The 13,100-nt window shown below is 41.7% G+C and overlaps 1 protein-coding gene and 1 long non-coding RNA gene across 3 annotated transcripts in view; one reads left to right on the top strand and one right to left on the bottom strand.

Moving 5' to 3' along the window:
• LOC116687870 (uncharacterized) overlaps positions 1-6,853 on the top strand; it is a 16,553-nt gene extending 9,700 nt beyond the window's left edge. Inside the window, exon 3 of the long non-coding RNA XR_004331651.1 lies at positions 6,756-6,853. This is a non-coding gene — a long non-coding RNA (uncharacterized LOC116687870). The remainder of the gene's footprint in view (positions 1-6,755) is intronic.
• The window catches only part of LOC116687868 (synaptotagmin-2), a 35,856-nt gene that overhangs the window by 21,295 nt on the left and 1,461 nt on the right, over positions 1-13,100 (bottom strand). The window lies entirely within an intron of this gene.

Below are 13,100 nucleotides of genomic sequence, written 5' to 3'. Positions count from 1 at the left end.
TATATATATATATATATATACACTACAGCCTATAGTGCAATTTGCAAAAACCCACCGCTCCCTGTTCAGATGCACCAATCAGGGCCAGGGGGCTGTCAAACTGCATGTCAATCACTGCTCATGCACACGCATTCATTCTCCCTTGTGAGGGGAGGGGCTTAGGAGACGTTTGGGCTTCAGCAGAAAGGGGGGGAGGGACTGAGAAGTTGTCAATGTTCAAATTCTTTGGCTAAGTCCTGGATCTTCACAATCCTACCTGCAGCTCCTTTAATGCTCTTCTAGTTGTTTTTATGACTGGGAGACGAAATACGATTGTTATAACTGGTCGGACAGATTCAGACACAGACCATTACACCAAGCTTTAGTGACCCCCTTTAAAGGTTAGGGTGGAATATACAGGACAGCAGAGGGAGTGTAAGGACTCAGTCACTCCCAGCTCACTGATCCATTGTGCTGTCTCAATGGAAAGCTCCTACAGTCAGTAATGGCATTAAATACGAAGTATGGCAGCGCTCACTGGAAATCTGCATTGGCAGAGGAGGAAGCTTGGCATCGACAATAACTTAATTCACTCAAAAGTAGATTTAGGACACAGTAAACCCAGACTCCATTGTGAAATAAATTGCAAACAGGAAGAATAGAGGAAATGTTAGAAGGGCAGAGAGCCAGACTAAGCAGCATTCTACAGATCGAGAGAGTCAACAGATCTCTGATGTATGACACATTATTATTCAAAGGCTTTGTAGAAAATCCTGTAAGGCTGCATTATGAGTGATTAGATATATATATATATATATATATATATATATATATATATATATATACACTCAACACACACACAGTATATCCCTAAATGAAAAGCAACAACATTTACAAAAAATTGTAACTCCTGCAATGCTGAAGTATTTACCAGATTTAAAATGTTGTAATGAAGCTATTCTTTTCATATAACCTTCATATATAGATTAAACAATAACATCAGCAGCCCTGAACATCCATAGGCATGAACAAGATCAACAAAAAGGTAACATGCATCATTAACGTATTATCAATGGCAGCCAGATGACACGTTTGTTAATTATAGCAAAGTAATGTTAATTTTCCATTCCTCTGGATGCGGCTGCAGATGTAATCAGCTAATGTTCTCGTCTGGATTTGATAAATCACTTCTGCTCCTTGACTCAGCAGCTTTGGTAGCCTGGCAGAGTTTAGTGCAAGGTCACAATTCAGCTGCATTATCATTCCATAAGTAGTGATAGTACAGTAGGATTGGTTCGCTCGGACTCCCAGTGCATTGTGGGATACTCCAGCTCTTCCCTGACTCTCATTTTCTCAGAGCATCTGCGAATGAGTAAAACTCTCTCTCTCTCTCTCTCTCTCTACTAGTTGCCATCTCCATAAAAGATGAGTCAGGCCTGAGGACCGTGCTGCGCTGGGACAGCGGATAAAAGCTACACAACCACTATCAAAGCCCCAGATAACCAACATAAGCCGAGGACAGCTGCTGCCGACTTGTGCTGGGACGTTTTGGTCGAGATTATCCGTCTCCTCTGAGGCAGCAGAGAGGATGTAGCAAAGACTGCACCCTCTCAGCTCCTGCAGGGAGTGCTGCAATGCAGGGGTGTGCAAGAGAAACACAAAGCTTGAAGGCAGTTTGGTTAACTGTCAGCTGCTCACACTCTTCCTCCGTTTCCTGCCATGCCTCGCTTCTTCCTCTCGTCATTGCTTTTATCTTTTACCCTCATCATATGACACCACACACACACACACACACACACACACACACACACACACACACACACACACACAAGGCACAACTCTGGCCGGTCATTACTGCAGCGTAGACAACAGTGAACAGAAAACACCATATGGTCTTAGTTGGCTATGTACATGAGTTGCAGTGTTTGGGTGTCTTCCTTGGAAGTAGCAGTTAGTCAACAAGGTGACAGTGTGTCTGTGTTTGCCTCTAGGCTTGTGTGTACATGTCTGCAAACACTGAGGGGATTTTTTTGTGGAGTGAGTCGAGTCTGAGGGCCGCTGTCAAAGAAGAACTCTTGTGTTCTGACAGCAGATTTGGCACGATGACAGTGATATGATTATATTCATAATTATATTCCTGTATGCATGGCTTCCCTAAAACTGGAATAGAAGGTGTTGTGGTCTGCTGTCTTCCCCCAACCTTTGGCATGTTTTCCCTTTCCTCTGTGTTCGTCTTGTCTGCTGTCTGTCTGGCCGTGAGGGCGTTCCTACCTAGAGGCGTGGCTTCCCATCTCCTATTCCATCATCCACTCAGCTGTATCCCATCTACTCATCATCTCCTGCCATACTTAAACCCGGGCTGACCACCTCTTCAGCGCCAGATTGTTACATACTCTCACGTGGTAACTTGGCTCACAGCATTTGCTCTCGTGTTTTGCTCTTGTGTTTGTCTTTGTGTTTTTCTCGTGTTTCACCGTTTCTACTCTGCCTCTCCGTACAGATCCATCCGAGCTGCCTTCCACCATCCCGCCGACCTGTCACCTGTTCTTTCGGAATTACCTCTGCATCCATTAAACCACCTTTACTTTATCCCGTCTACCGCGTATTTTTGTATCTCTGTGTTTCTGGGTCTCACTAACCCTAATAGAAGGTTTATAACACGTTGTGTCTTGTCATAATAATACAAAAGATGTAACTGATAATATTGACACTTTTTTTTGTATTCTCTCTTTTATAAATTGTCTTATTTGTTTTGTATGTTGATGCTTTATGTAAAGCATTTTAAATTGTCTTTGGGTCTGAAATGGGCTATATAAAATTGCATTGCCTCACGTACAGGAGCATCATTGAACCCATCACTCTCTTTCACATGTTACTTCACCATGCTCACTTTAACCAACAGCAACAAACTCCCCAAAAACACATTCAATTATTCTTCCAACAGTCACGGACACGGCCATCACACGCAAGGCACTCACCACAGCAGACGACCCCACCCACCCCCTGAACTCATGCTTCCCTGTACTCCCATCTGGCCGCTGACATAGCTCTCTGATCTGTAAGAAAGCATGCTGCAGATGGCCCTCTGCCATCACTGCCCTCAACAAACTGTAGAAATAATACTCAGTGGACTCATGTCCGAGTGACTGTATTGTGTTCTTTGCAGTTATGTTTTTGAGATGGATGTTCCGTATACAGCATGTGGAAACTAATTTACCATTCAGCTTTCTGTCTGTCTGTCTGTCTGTCAGTAACAGGTGCAGCAAAACTGACAGTCAAGTGATTTACTTTTAACAAATCCCTTTTTGCACACACGACAAATTCCAGAGAAGACATCCAATCAGGAAACAAAGCCTAAGTAAAAACACCTATGTGAGTGGACTATGGGTGTCTTTGGCCTAGTCCACACATACACAGTTTTCTTTTTAAAACTGTGTTTATCCTTCATTCATCAAAAAAAAGAAACCCGTCCACAGATGCACTGTTTAGAATAATCTCCAGTGTCAAGAGCGTGCCAAGCCAACAAGCTGTGCTATAACCCCAGTCGTGTAAAGAAGAAGATTTTGGCCAATCAGAAGCCTAAGCGCGGGTGTAACATATGTTTTATGGTAAAATCCACAAGAAACAGTTGGAGCTGTTCAGGATTTTGTAAAGTTTGCCGTGATTAAACCAAGCCTTATGGTGACGACTATACTGTAGTGTAAAGAGAAGTACATCCACTCTTGGTTATGGGTAACCAGAGTACAAAGTCCCATGATCCTTCGGGGCCCGTGGTGGATGGATGAGATGGTAAAGACATGTGGTTCTGCCTGTATAGAGTGTCTGTATAAACCTTATTGGTCAGCAAAGTTTGGGTTTTCACCAAATGGTTATTGCACCCTGATAACGTGTGTGGGGCAGCGGCTTGTACACTGTCCCATACTAGCTGTTTAAAATCTGCTATTTTATCTGCTTTTATATGTTTAACTGTTTTTAACTGCTCTTTAATGTTTAATTTTTTATACTGCAATGTAACTTTTATTTTCATATTTTATTTTGACTGTTCTCAACTGCTCTTTAATGTTTCATTTCTTGTACTGCACTTTAACTTTAACTATTTTAATCTTTTTATGTAAAGCACTTTGAATTGCCCTGTTGCTGAAATGTGCTATACAAATAAAGCTGCCTAGCCTAAAAAAAAGGCGGCGGCTGTGTCTTATTAGTGTTGGATTATGTAGCAGCGACCTCCGTAGTGCATTCTGATGCTTCCATTTGAAAAAATAATGGACGAGTAACTGTACATTAATGTGTAAACATGTCAATAGTCCTGCCTCCCGTGTGCCTTTACAAGAAATGTCGGAGATAACTTCCAAACACTGATGTTACAAGGCCAAAATTTGGGTTTTCCCTGTCTTACCGACAACACAAAAATGGCATTTTTTCTAAAAAGTCTGAACCTTGGCCGGAGTTTTCCAAAAGCTCACAGTTTACAGTGACCATAACACCCCCCCCAAGCCCAATACCAAGCTCTGGACATGTGTTAACATGCTCCAGGCCCCTGGGCTCCCTCATAGAAAAAGGCTATGTTTTGAAAAAATACCTGTGTAGGTGTGGCCTAGGTCTTAAGATGGTTCAGGAGGCCAAGAGTTGTTTAAATAATAATGGATATGGTCATTATTAGTTCATGCTCTAATACGTCAAAGTGTCCCATGTAAAAGGGGCCATTCAAGTAGTATGTGTAGGATTTGAACATGTCTGAGTTTGCGCCGTCCGTCAACACCCCCCAGGTCCGGATTTGTCACGGAGCGGCTGCGGCCATGACTGACAGCTGAAGTCACAAATTCAGTTGTAGAATAGAACCACAAAACCATCCAGAGGAATAGAAAGGAAACAACTCTGGGCTGTGTTTTCAAGGTGTAGTGCAGGGAAATATGATCGGCCGTGAGCATGGTCTATTTTATTTTGAAAACTAACCCAATGTTTTATTTTGTCTCTGTGCCTTGCATATCTTGTGCTGTGGAACTGCGGAGCTCTCCTGCGTCCGAAAAATTAGGAGCTCTGCATATCTGGTCCGGAGGGCTGCGAATCGCCGGAGCTGGGACGGAGTCGGAACGCAGCCGTTCCACAGTCTGTGAAAATACACACATGGACTTTAATGGAAACCTAATGACTCCGCCGCCGTTCCGGAGCGGATCCACAGCCGTTACGCATCCGGTGGAATTTGTGGGTTGGTTCCTCATGGACTCAGGGACACTGACAACAATGGGCTGAAAACATAAAGACATAAATTTTCACAGGGGTTTTATCTTTTTTTTTTTTTTTAATAAATGGCTAAATGAGCTTTTTTCACAGCACACTTTTACTTGTCATAGTAGGAAATGCACTGGTGTTACTAATAATATAATAATAACTACTTTGTTCTATTCAGGTGTGCCAATGAACCATGACAGTAAGCCAGTAGGTATACGTGCAGTTTAGTGTTCCAAATTTGCCTTAATGTAACCCCATTTGTACAGGTCCTCTCCCCTGACCAATCGCTTGTCCTTACCTTAACCACTCCATTTCAAATGCATAACCCCAACCAATTGGCGGGTCTTGGTGTGGCCGTAGTGGGATTTGGGACACTAAACCGCACACAAACCGAGCCAGTATGCACAATAGCAGGACCTTGAAAATGCCATGATTGCTTTTATTATTTACACTTGTGCGTTTTCTCCTGTGACATTTAACCCTTGTTTTGTCTTCCCTTTCGGGACCCTCTCGTATCCTATGACTTACATGCGGTTTTAAAAACAATTCTGAAATCAAATTTGACTTCATAATCTATTAAAAATATTGTCTTTCTCTTAATTTCAATCAATTGTGATAACATACAGTATATGCTTAGGGAATGCAATCAGTCTCTACTAGAACACAATTAAAAAGGGAAGTGGGATTTGTTTGTCACAAGGTTATAATTCATGTTAAAAATCCCCTATGGAAAAAAAACATAAGTGGTCATATCCAGAATAAGTTTATGAATTAAGTCAGGAATACATGTTTATCACAGAAAATAAGGAAAGGCCATTGATTTTCATGTAGGAAAAATGTAACTTGTACCATTTTTCTTCTTGTGAAAATTTGAAATGGGTCAATTTGACCCGGATACCATACCATAGGGTTAAAAATATGTTCTTATTTGTCATTCAGTTTTATGAGCTTTCTATGATTTGCCAGTGAATACTGTTTCCTCTAGTTCTTCACTCATAACAGGGGAGACAATCTCAAACACACTAAATTGCTTTCAACTAAACAACTAAACGCGATAGGGCGTTGAAATGATCAGTGTCAGCAGTTAAAGCAAGGCATGCATGTGTGAACTACATGAGGTGTGAAGGTGCTAAATATTGTCAAAGTGAGAGGAAAAGATGCAGAGTGAGCTAAGGGCTCCTGCACACTGCCTGCATGGCATGTCCATTTTTATTTCAGCTCCCATGTTAACAGGTTAGAGCTTGCACACTGCTTGGGTGACACACACGTCTGAGGTGAATACATTTAATAAATGAAATTTGGATGTTTGAAAGTCTCTGGGTTTTGACATAAACGCAAATATAAATGTAATTTATAAAAATAATGATTGATTTTTTAAATGTTGCACCTGTCAATGCAGTACTGAATATTCTGTAGTCTGTTTTGTCGTCAATACTGCCGACGTTGTCTTTGCTGTTATCCAGTCAGTACACTACAGCTTGAGTGCAGTACATTTCAAAAACTCTCTCCCCATGTGTCGATCAAGGGTGATCCAAATCACGAAGCAGCAGCGTCAGATATGTTTATGGTGTGCAAAGACATAGAGAACGCCACGCAGCCGCCACGCAACAGAAATGCCACGATCACGCCACGCAGGCAGCGTGCAGGAGGCCTAACAGTCCAGATGCCAAGGCTGACCAGGTGAGACACAGAACAGCTGACTGCCCTCCCAGGTCAGACATTTGCCTTCTGCACTCAACCAGGACTGTCCACTACAGGAGGGAGGTACCTTTAAAATAAAATAAAATAAAAAACATGAATACAAATGTAGCTCTTGAACCCATTTGTAAAATGCTGCTTTCAAACAATCAAACCATCACCCAAACCAAATGCACGCGTGTCCACATGAGAATTAGTCGTAAACGCCACTGTAGATTACCATCTGCTTACATCATGAAAGAAGCGGAAAACAATTCTAATCACAAGAGTAAAACTAGCAAAAGTAATTAACTGCATAATGTCTTTCTACTAAATTTCCCCTGTGTGTACATTCGCTTAAAGGCAAACCATAACGCCCACATACATTTCCATGTGATAATGAAAAATGAGACCAGAACATCTTCAAAAAGTGGATTTGAAAGCTTGACATATGACAAAAGACAATTTCCTTGTAATTTAGCTAACATATTGCTCTGCATGGAAATAATAGGAATAATTGTAATCTATAACAGGCATTCAGCGCACAAACATGATATCTGTCTCTCTGGAGTTTTTGTGCAAAGGTTATCTTTCCTCTCAAGGTTTTTCAGATTGGACCAATCTAACACTTGGGTAATTCTTCACTTTTGGTCTTGTTCCTTTTCTCTTAACCTCTTTCCACACCATCTGACTAAAAGGAAGGAGTCTCTGTCCGTCTGTCTCTCGGTTTCCTTGACAACTGTTCATTCCATTGACTTTCTACCCAAGGATGTTGAGTGCTCTTGCTATCAACAGGACATTTTTAATAGTTGTGTGTTATGTGAACACTGTGTAGTGTATTGAGCGGGGACCCCTATTACCTGTTACACCACCGAGCGACGTGCTGTGTTCAGTACACTGGATACAAATAAAACAGATGAAGAAAGAGAGACCGGGGATGTTACATTGTGTCAAACTAAAACATTTCAAGCACCAGCGATGTAACTTTCAAAATGAACCCTTTTGTTCCCAGTAATAGCCTGGTTCCAAACAGCCAGCTGTTAGCAAATGGCGCATATCCCCTAGCAATGCTAGGAGATGTACCTATGTCATGGAGGGTGCATTGCTCAGGACCCAAGGAAACACAGTGTGTGAAGTTGTTTGAATGAGCGGTTCTCAAGAAAGCTGCGAGCAGCAACAGAGGAGGCCAAGCAATCGATCTGAACAGGCCATTTCTCAACGGGCGCTGCACACAAATAAGCCAGATAAAGATTAATTGTACACATCATCAAGACTGAAACCGACACCGTTGAAATATGTCCACACACACACTTTTTTTCCTTCTTTCTGGTGCTAAAAATAGCCCGAACGACTAGATCTGGATATTGGTGCATTCAGGGAGAGAGAAAGTGACATTTAGAGACAGAGAGGGAGAAATAAGAGAATGAGGGAATACATCTATCCATCAGTGAAGGATGTGTTGCCCAACTGCACAGATCTGGGGCAATATGGCGGAGTAGTACTGAGTAACAAAGAAGCAAGAAGGGACACGAGTACAGTGAGTAATTATCTGATCCTTCTGCACCGACTTCTTTTCCTCTGGCCTCGAAACCATTTCACATCACATTTGATTCGAGACGCTTGCTAATTAAACAGTGAGCAGTCGTTTCCCCACCACCTTCTATGCCTTGTTAAAATGCACATGAAGTGATGTGGATGCATTTGGACGCAAAAACATTTTAAGGGTGTGTTACTCCTCCTGGCCAAAGGCAAAGCCATGAATACAAGTACCAGATGTGTCAATCGTGGCATCTTCTATTTTCTGCTCCAGCAAATTTCTAAATCTGTCAGGGGTTTCGTGCTGGGAAGGAAGACAAATTGGTATCATTAAAAAAAAGCCCCTCGTCAGCAAAATGCTACATCAACCCAGAAATAAAAAGGCAGACAGTTCCTCTTCGTTCTGTTGTTATAACCAATAGATCACTCTATTTAATGTGATGTTTTTAATATGTTTTTTTTCAGTTCAGAAATAGAAGTAGTATTTCTTTAATGTTGTTTTTTATGACTAGTTATCATGCCTCTGGATCAAGTCAGCTAAGAGTTAAACACTCAGAGTGACCAGTTGAGGGCACTATACATAAACAGTCTTCCTCTTACAGAGGTTACCTCAGTGAAATGGCTCTGCATGCTTAAAGGAGACCTCATGCACATTTCAGCATGTACGACACATAGTTTATACCTATATTATATCTCTTACCAGTTTACCAGTGTACAGTCTTGCTGTCATTTATAATACAAATACTCTTTAATTCTTTACCACTACATTTCAGATGGAAATCTACTTTTTACTCCACTACATTTAGCTGAAGCCCAATTACTTACAAAAGACAGTATTTATTTGGAGCCCCTTGTAATGTGTCAAATGTCTATGAGTTGTTGAAACATGTCCCCTTTTAACTTTCCCCTGTTAACATTGAGGCCTAAAGAGACAAAAGGATCTGGTTTTTCTTCTTCTTTTATTCCACATGAATCTTCAATTACATGATTTATGTTGGGACCCTTCGGAGGGGCCCCACCGCTAGACAGGGGACCTCTGGACTAAAATACCAATCTGAACATAAAGTCAGTATGAACCTGTTTAACCCTTGTGTTGTCTTCCTGTCAACCTTGGTCACTTTTTCAATGTCGCGGGTGGGTTTTTTTTGATGTTTTTGGTGTTTTTTTCTGAAGGTTTTTGATATTTTTAATGTTGTCTTATTTTTACGGCCCATTTTTTGTGACAAAAAAAAAGAAAAATTAACTGAAAACGGGTCAATTTGACCCAAGGACAACACAAGGGTTAAAGTTAAGGGGCGCTGCAGATTCAGATGATATTGAGACAGTGTTATTATAAAAATATTCATAATAGCTTTGCAAAGGATATTAATACTTAATCCAACACTGGTACCAATTACTCAAAAGCCGAGACAGCTGCTGCTCATTTGGTATGTACTTCACTAGAAATGTGAAAATGTTACCTCCTCTGACATCAGTTTCAGCTGTTAGCTTTGGAGTATTACTGCACGTAGACTGTAACTGACTAACTAGAGTAGCACAGAGATGCAGGCATACTGTACAACTACTACTGATTACTGCTGCTTCCATCTGGTACTCAAATACATTAATTCACCAAGAAGCAGTCAAAATTGATCCGCTGAAAGGTATTGATCGTCCTCTGCAAGAGACTGCAGAGGTCGGGCTGAAACTGACAGTCAATACAGTCATTCACAGTGTGTACTGTAGTCTTCACTGAGGCAAATAATTAAAGCACATGGCAGACCAATGCACTACGGTAATATATCATATGTGTTTGTTTTTTTAGATACGTTTTGGGAATTTTTTAGGCCTTTATTTATACAGCGCGGCTGAAGACATGCAAGGGGAGAGAGAGGGGGAACGACATGCAGCAAAGGGCCACAGGGCTGAGGGCTCAGCCAATGCGTCAAGGACTTAACCTCTATTTATGGGCGCCTGCTCTACCAGGTGAGCTACCCAGGCGCCCATAATGTTGGATTTTTATCAGTGTGGAAATCCATTTGTATCTGTCTGTCATGTGGTGATGGGCAGGTAGCGTACAGTCGGTTTATCTGACGAGAGCGGTGAGTGGGAACCTGAGCCGATGCTGTAAATGCTGACATGCTCTGTAGAGTCAACAGAGTGATAATTACAGCTCTAGTACTCACTAAATCTGGTTCCTTTCAACCTGTATGACCTGTATCAACCTGTAACTTCCTCCTCTCCATTTGATTTTACTCCGGTCTGTCCTGTGGATTTGACCTGATGCATCTTGTGGGTAGGCATGAAGGGTTAATCGTCATCCTTTTCGCTTTTTCATCTTTTTCAATACGCTATCTGACCACAAAAAGCATTTAATGGCTTGTTGATTGGGTTTGCTCACAGTTTGAATGCAGTAAGGTTGTGTAATGATCCCCATCACCTTTTCTAGGCAGGTCGAACCTTAAAAGAAATTGACACTAGTGTATCCTTGGGCAGAGAAATGTTGTCTTTACAGCATCCAACTGACAGGAAACACATCAGTTCAGCAATTGTGACAGGGAAACTCTCAAAAATTGCTAGTGATTTGCACTATTTACACATGCACGACAACATCCAGGGACATTTCTATTTTGCACTATTTCACACATGCTATGGCTATGTCGGAGTAGATGGAACAAGTCCAGCAGATTGCATGATCACTTGTGGATGCCAACTGCCGTAAAACTCAACAGTAGAAGAAGATGGGGCAAGGCCAGATGTACGGGCAAAAGCATTGGATTGAAAGTTGTACCATCAACAAGTCACGGATTTAAATACGTCATCAGCAGAGTTTTGGGATTGGTTCAATTTTCTTCAGACGGATGTAACCCTTTACGTGCTTGTCCCTGCAAAAGTAACACAGCCGGAGCAGCATTTTCCCCTGAAGTGTTATGAAGTCTTGAGGTAGGAAATCGATCCTTGATCCCATTCACACACAGCCCCACACAGAAAATGTTCCTGAATATTTCAGGGATAGACAAATGTGTGTTAAAAGGGCTTTGGTTTGTTGTTTTTGTTTCATTGATGATCCGGGCACACTGTACACACTCAGCACTGTGTGTGTAGCCTACAGTATAAATGAGAGACATCGTCAGTGTGCTTCATGTACATTGATGCACCTGACAGCCTGTGAAAGAGGATCTCAGTGAGGACAGGATTATAGGCCGCAGGACAGAATCCCATTTTATGAACCATCAAGCAGCAGAAGTCCTCGGGGCATGAACACATCTCCACAGCAGGAGCAGTAAGGTGGAAACTTGAAGGAGCTTAAACGAGGCATTCTGACGAACCGCAAGAACTGTCCACAACATGGACTTAAACATCACTGAAATTTAGATTCTCAATGTTCCTCAACCGATTTCACCATCACCGACCACATACAGTCACACACAAATGGACCAGTAGGGGTCTACCAAACCTACTGGTAGGTTCAGGAGGCTAATATCAACCATTAATATAATTTCTCTAATGTGGGAGGAAACCAGTGGGCTCAGACGTTGTTGAGCCAACAATAAGAAAACTAAAGAAGAAAATGCAAACACAACAAAGTAAAGAGTGAAAGACTACAGTCACGCTAGCAGCTCTGGGAGTCTGTGTTAGGCACAGCAGATTTCAGCCAAATGCTAACGTCAACATGCTAACATGCTCACGATGACAATGCTAGCTTGCTGATGTATAGCAAGTGTAATGTCCCCCATCTTAGTTAAGACTGTTAGAATGAATGCGAACATTTGCTAATAATTACTAAACAAAGCAAAGTACAGCTGAGGTTGATAGGAATGTCATTTTGCAGGTGTTTGGTTTTTGACATGATGATGGAGCAAGATGAAATAACTAATGCTGTTGCAGTTCATCCTGAGGGGGACACGAATTTCTGAATTAAATTTCATGGTAGTCCATCCAACAGTTGTCGAGACATTCACTCAAAACCATCAACGTCAAGGGCTAAAAGCCGACAGATCATCGAAAGGAGCCATGAACGTCTGCACAACATTTCGTAGCAATCCATCCAATCCACAATCCCATAGGTGTTTCTAGTGATTTCCAGAGATTCCAGTAGGCCTATTGATCAAAGTTGTGGGCCAACCCTAAAAAGAGATGTGCGTTTGAATTACAAGGATTCCTCTAATGAGACACCCTATATAATCTCATCTAAATGATGTAACGCTGACTTCACCACCAGACACCAAGCACAGACTGTGATGTGCGGTATGATTAATCCTCTCGGTGTACCGCTGAATGCAAATTCCACAAGAAACCACATCCGGTCTGTCACAGTCCAACACACCTACAGACAGTTTAACAAATATAAAATATGCTGCTGAACTGCGTTTTGCTGTGCAATTATTCCTGTGCTCTCTCTAACCCTTTTTAATTAGTCACATTAGCTACTTAATCGTGACAGTCTTAGACAAAAAGGTAGTATAGGGAAAACATTAACAACATGTGAAGTGTATATCAATAAATAGAAGCATACACATGCTCTTGTATTGCATTATTAGGTCACACAAGCACTGTACTATCTGCAATATGAAGATATGCCACTTTGAACCTGTTAAACATCTATTGCAGCACTAAATGCACCAAGGCAAGGACGGACATTGTGGAAGAGGAACGCTGTGTCAGTATATCTGTATGTGTGTGTGTGTGTGTGTGTGTGT

This window comes from Etheostoma spectabile, chromosome 4 (genome assembly GCF_008692095.1).
Source record: "Etheostoma spectabile isolate EspeVRDwgs_2016 chromosome 4, UIUC_Espe_1.0, whole genome shotgun sequence".
Taxonomy (NCBI): domain Eukaryota; kingdom Metazoa; phylum Chordata; class Actinopteri; order Perciformes; family Percidae; genus Etheostoma; species Etheostoma spectabile.
The sequence above is the reverse complement of the archived record's forward strand: the minus strand, read 5'-3'. Positions and strand labels throughout refer to the sequence as shown.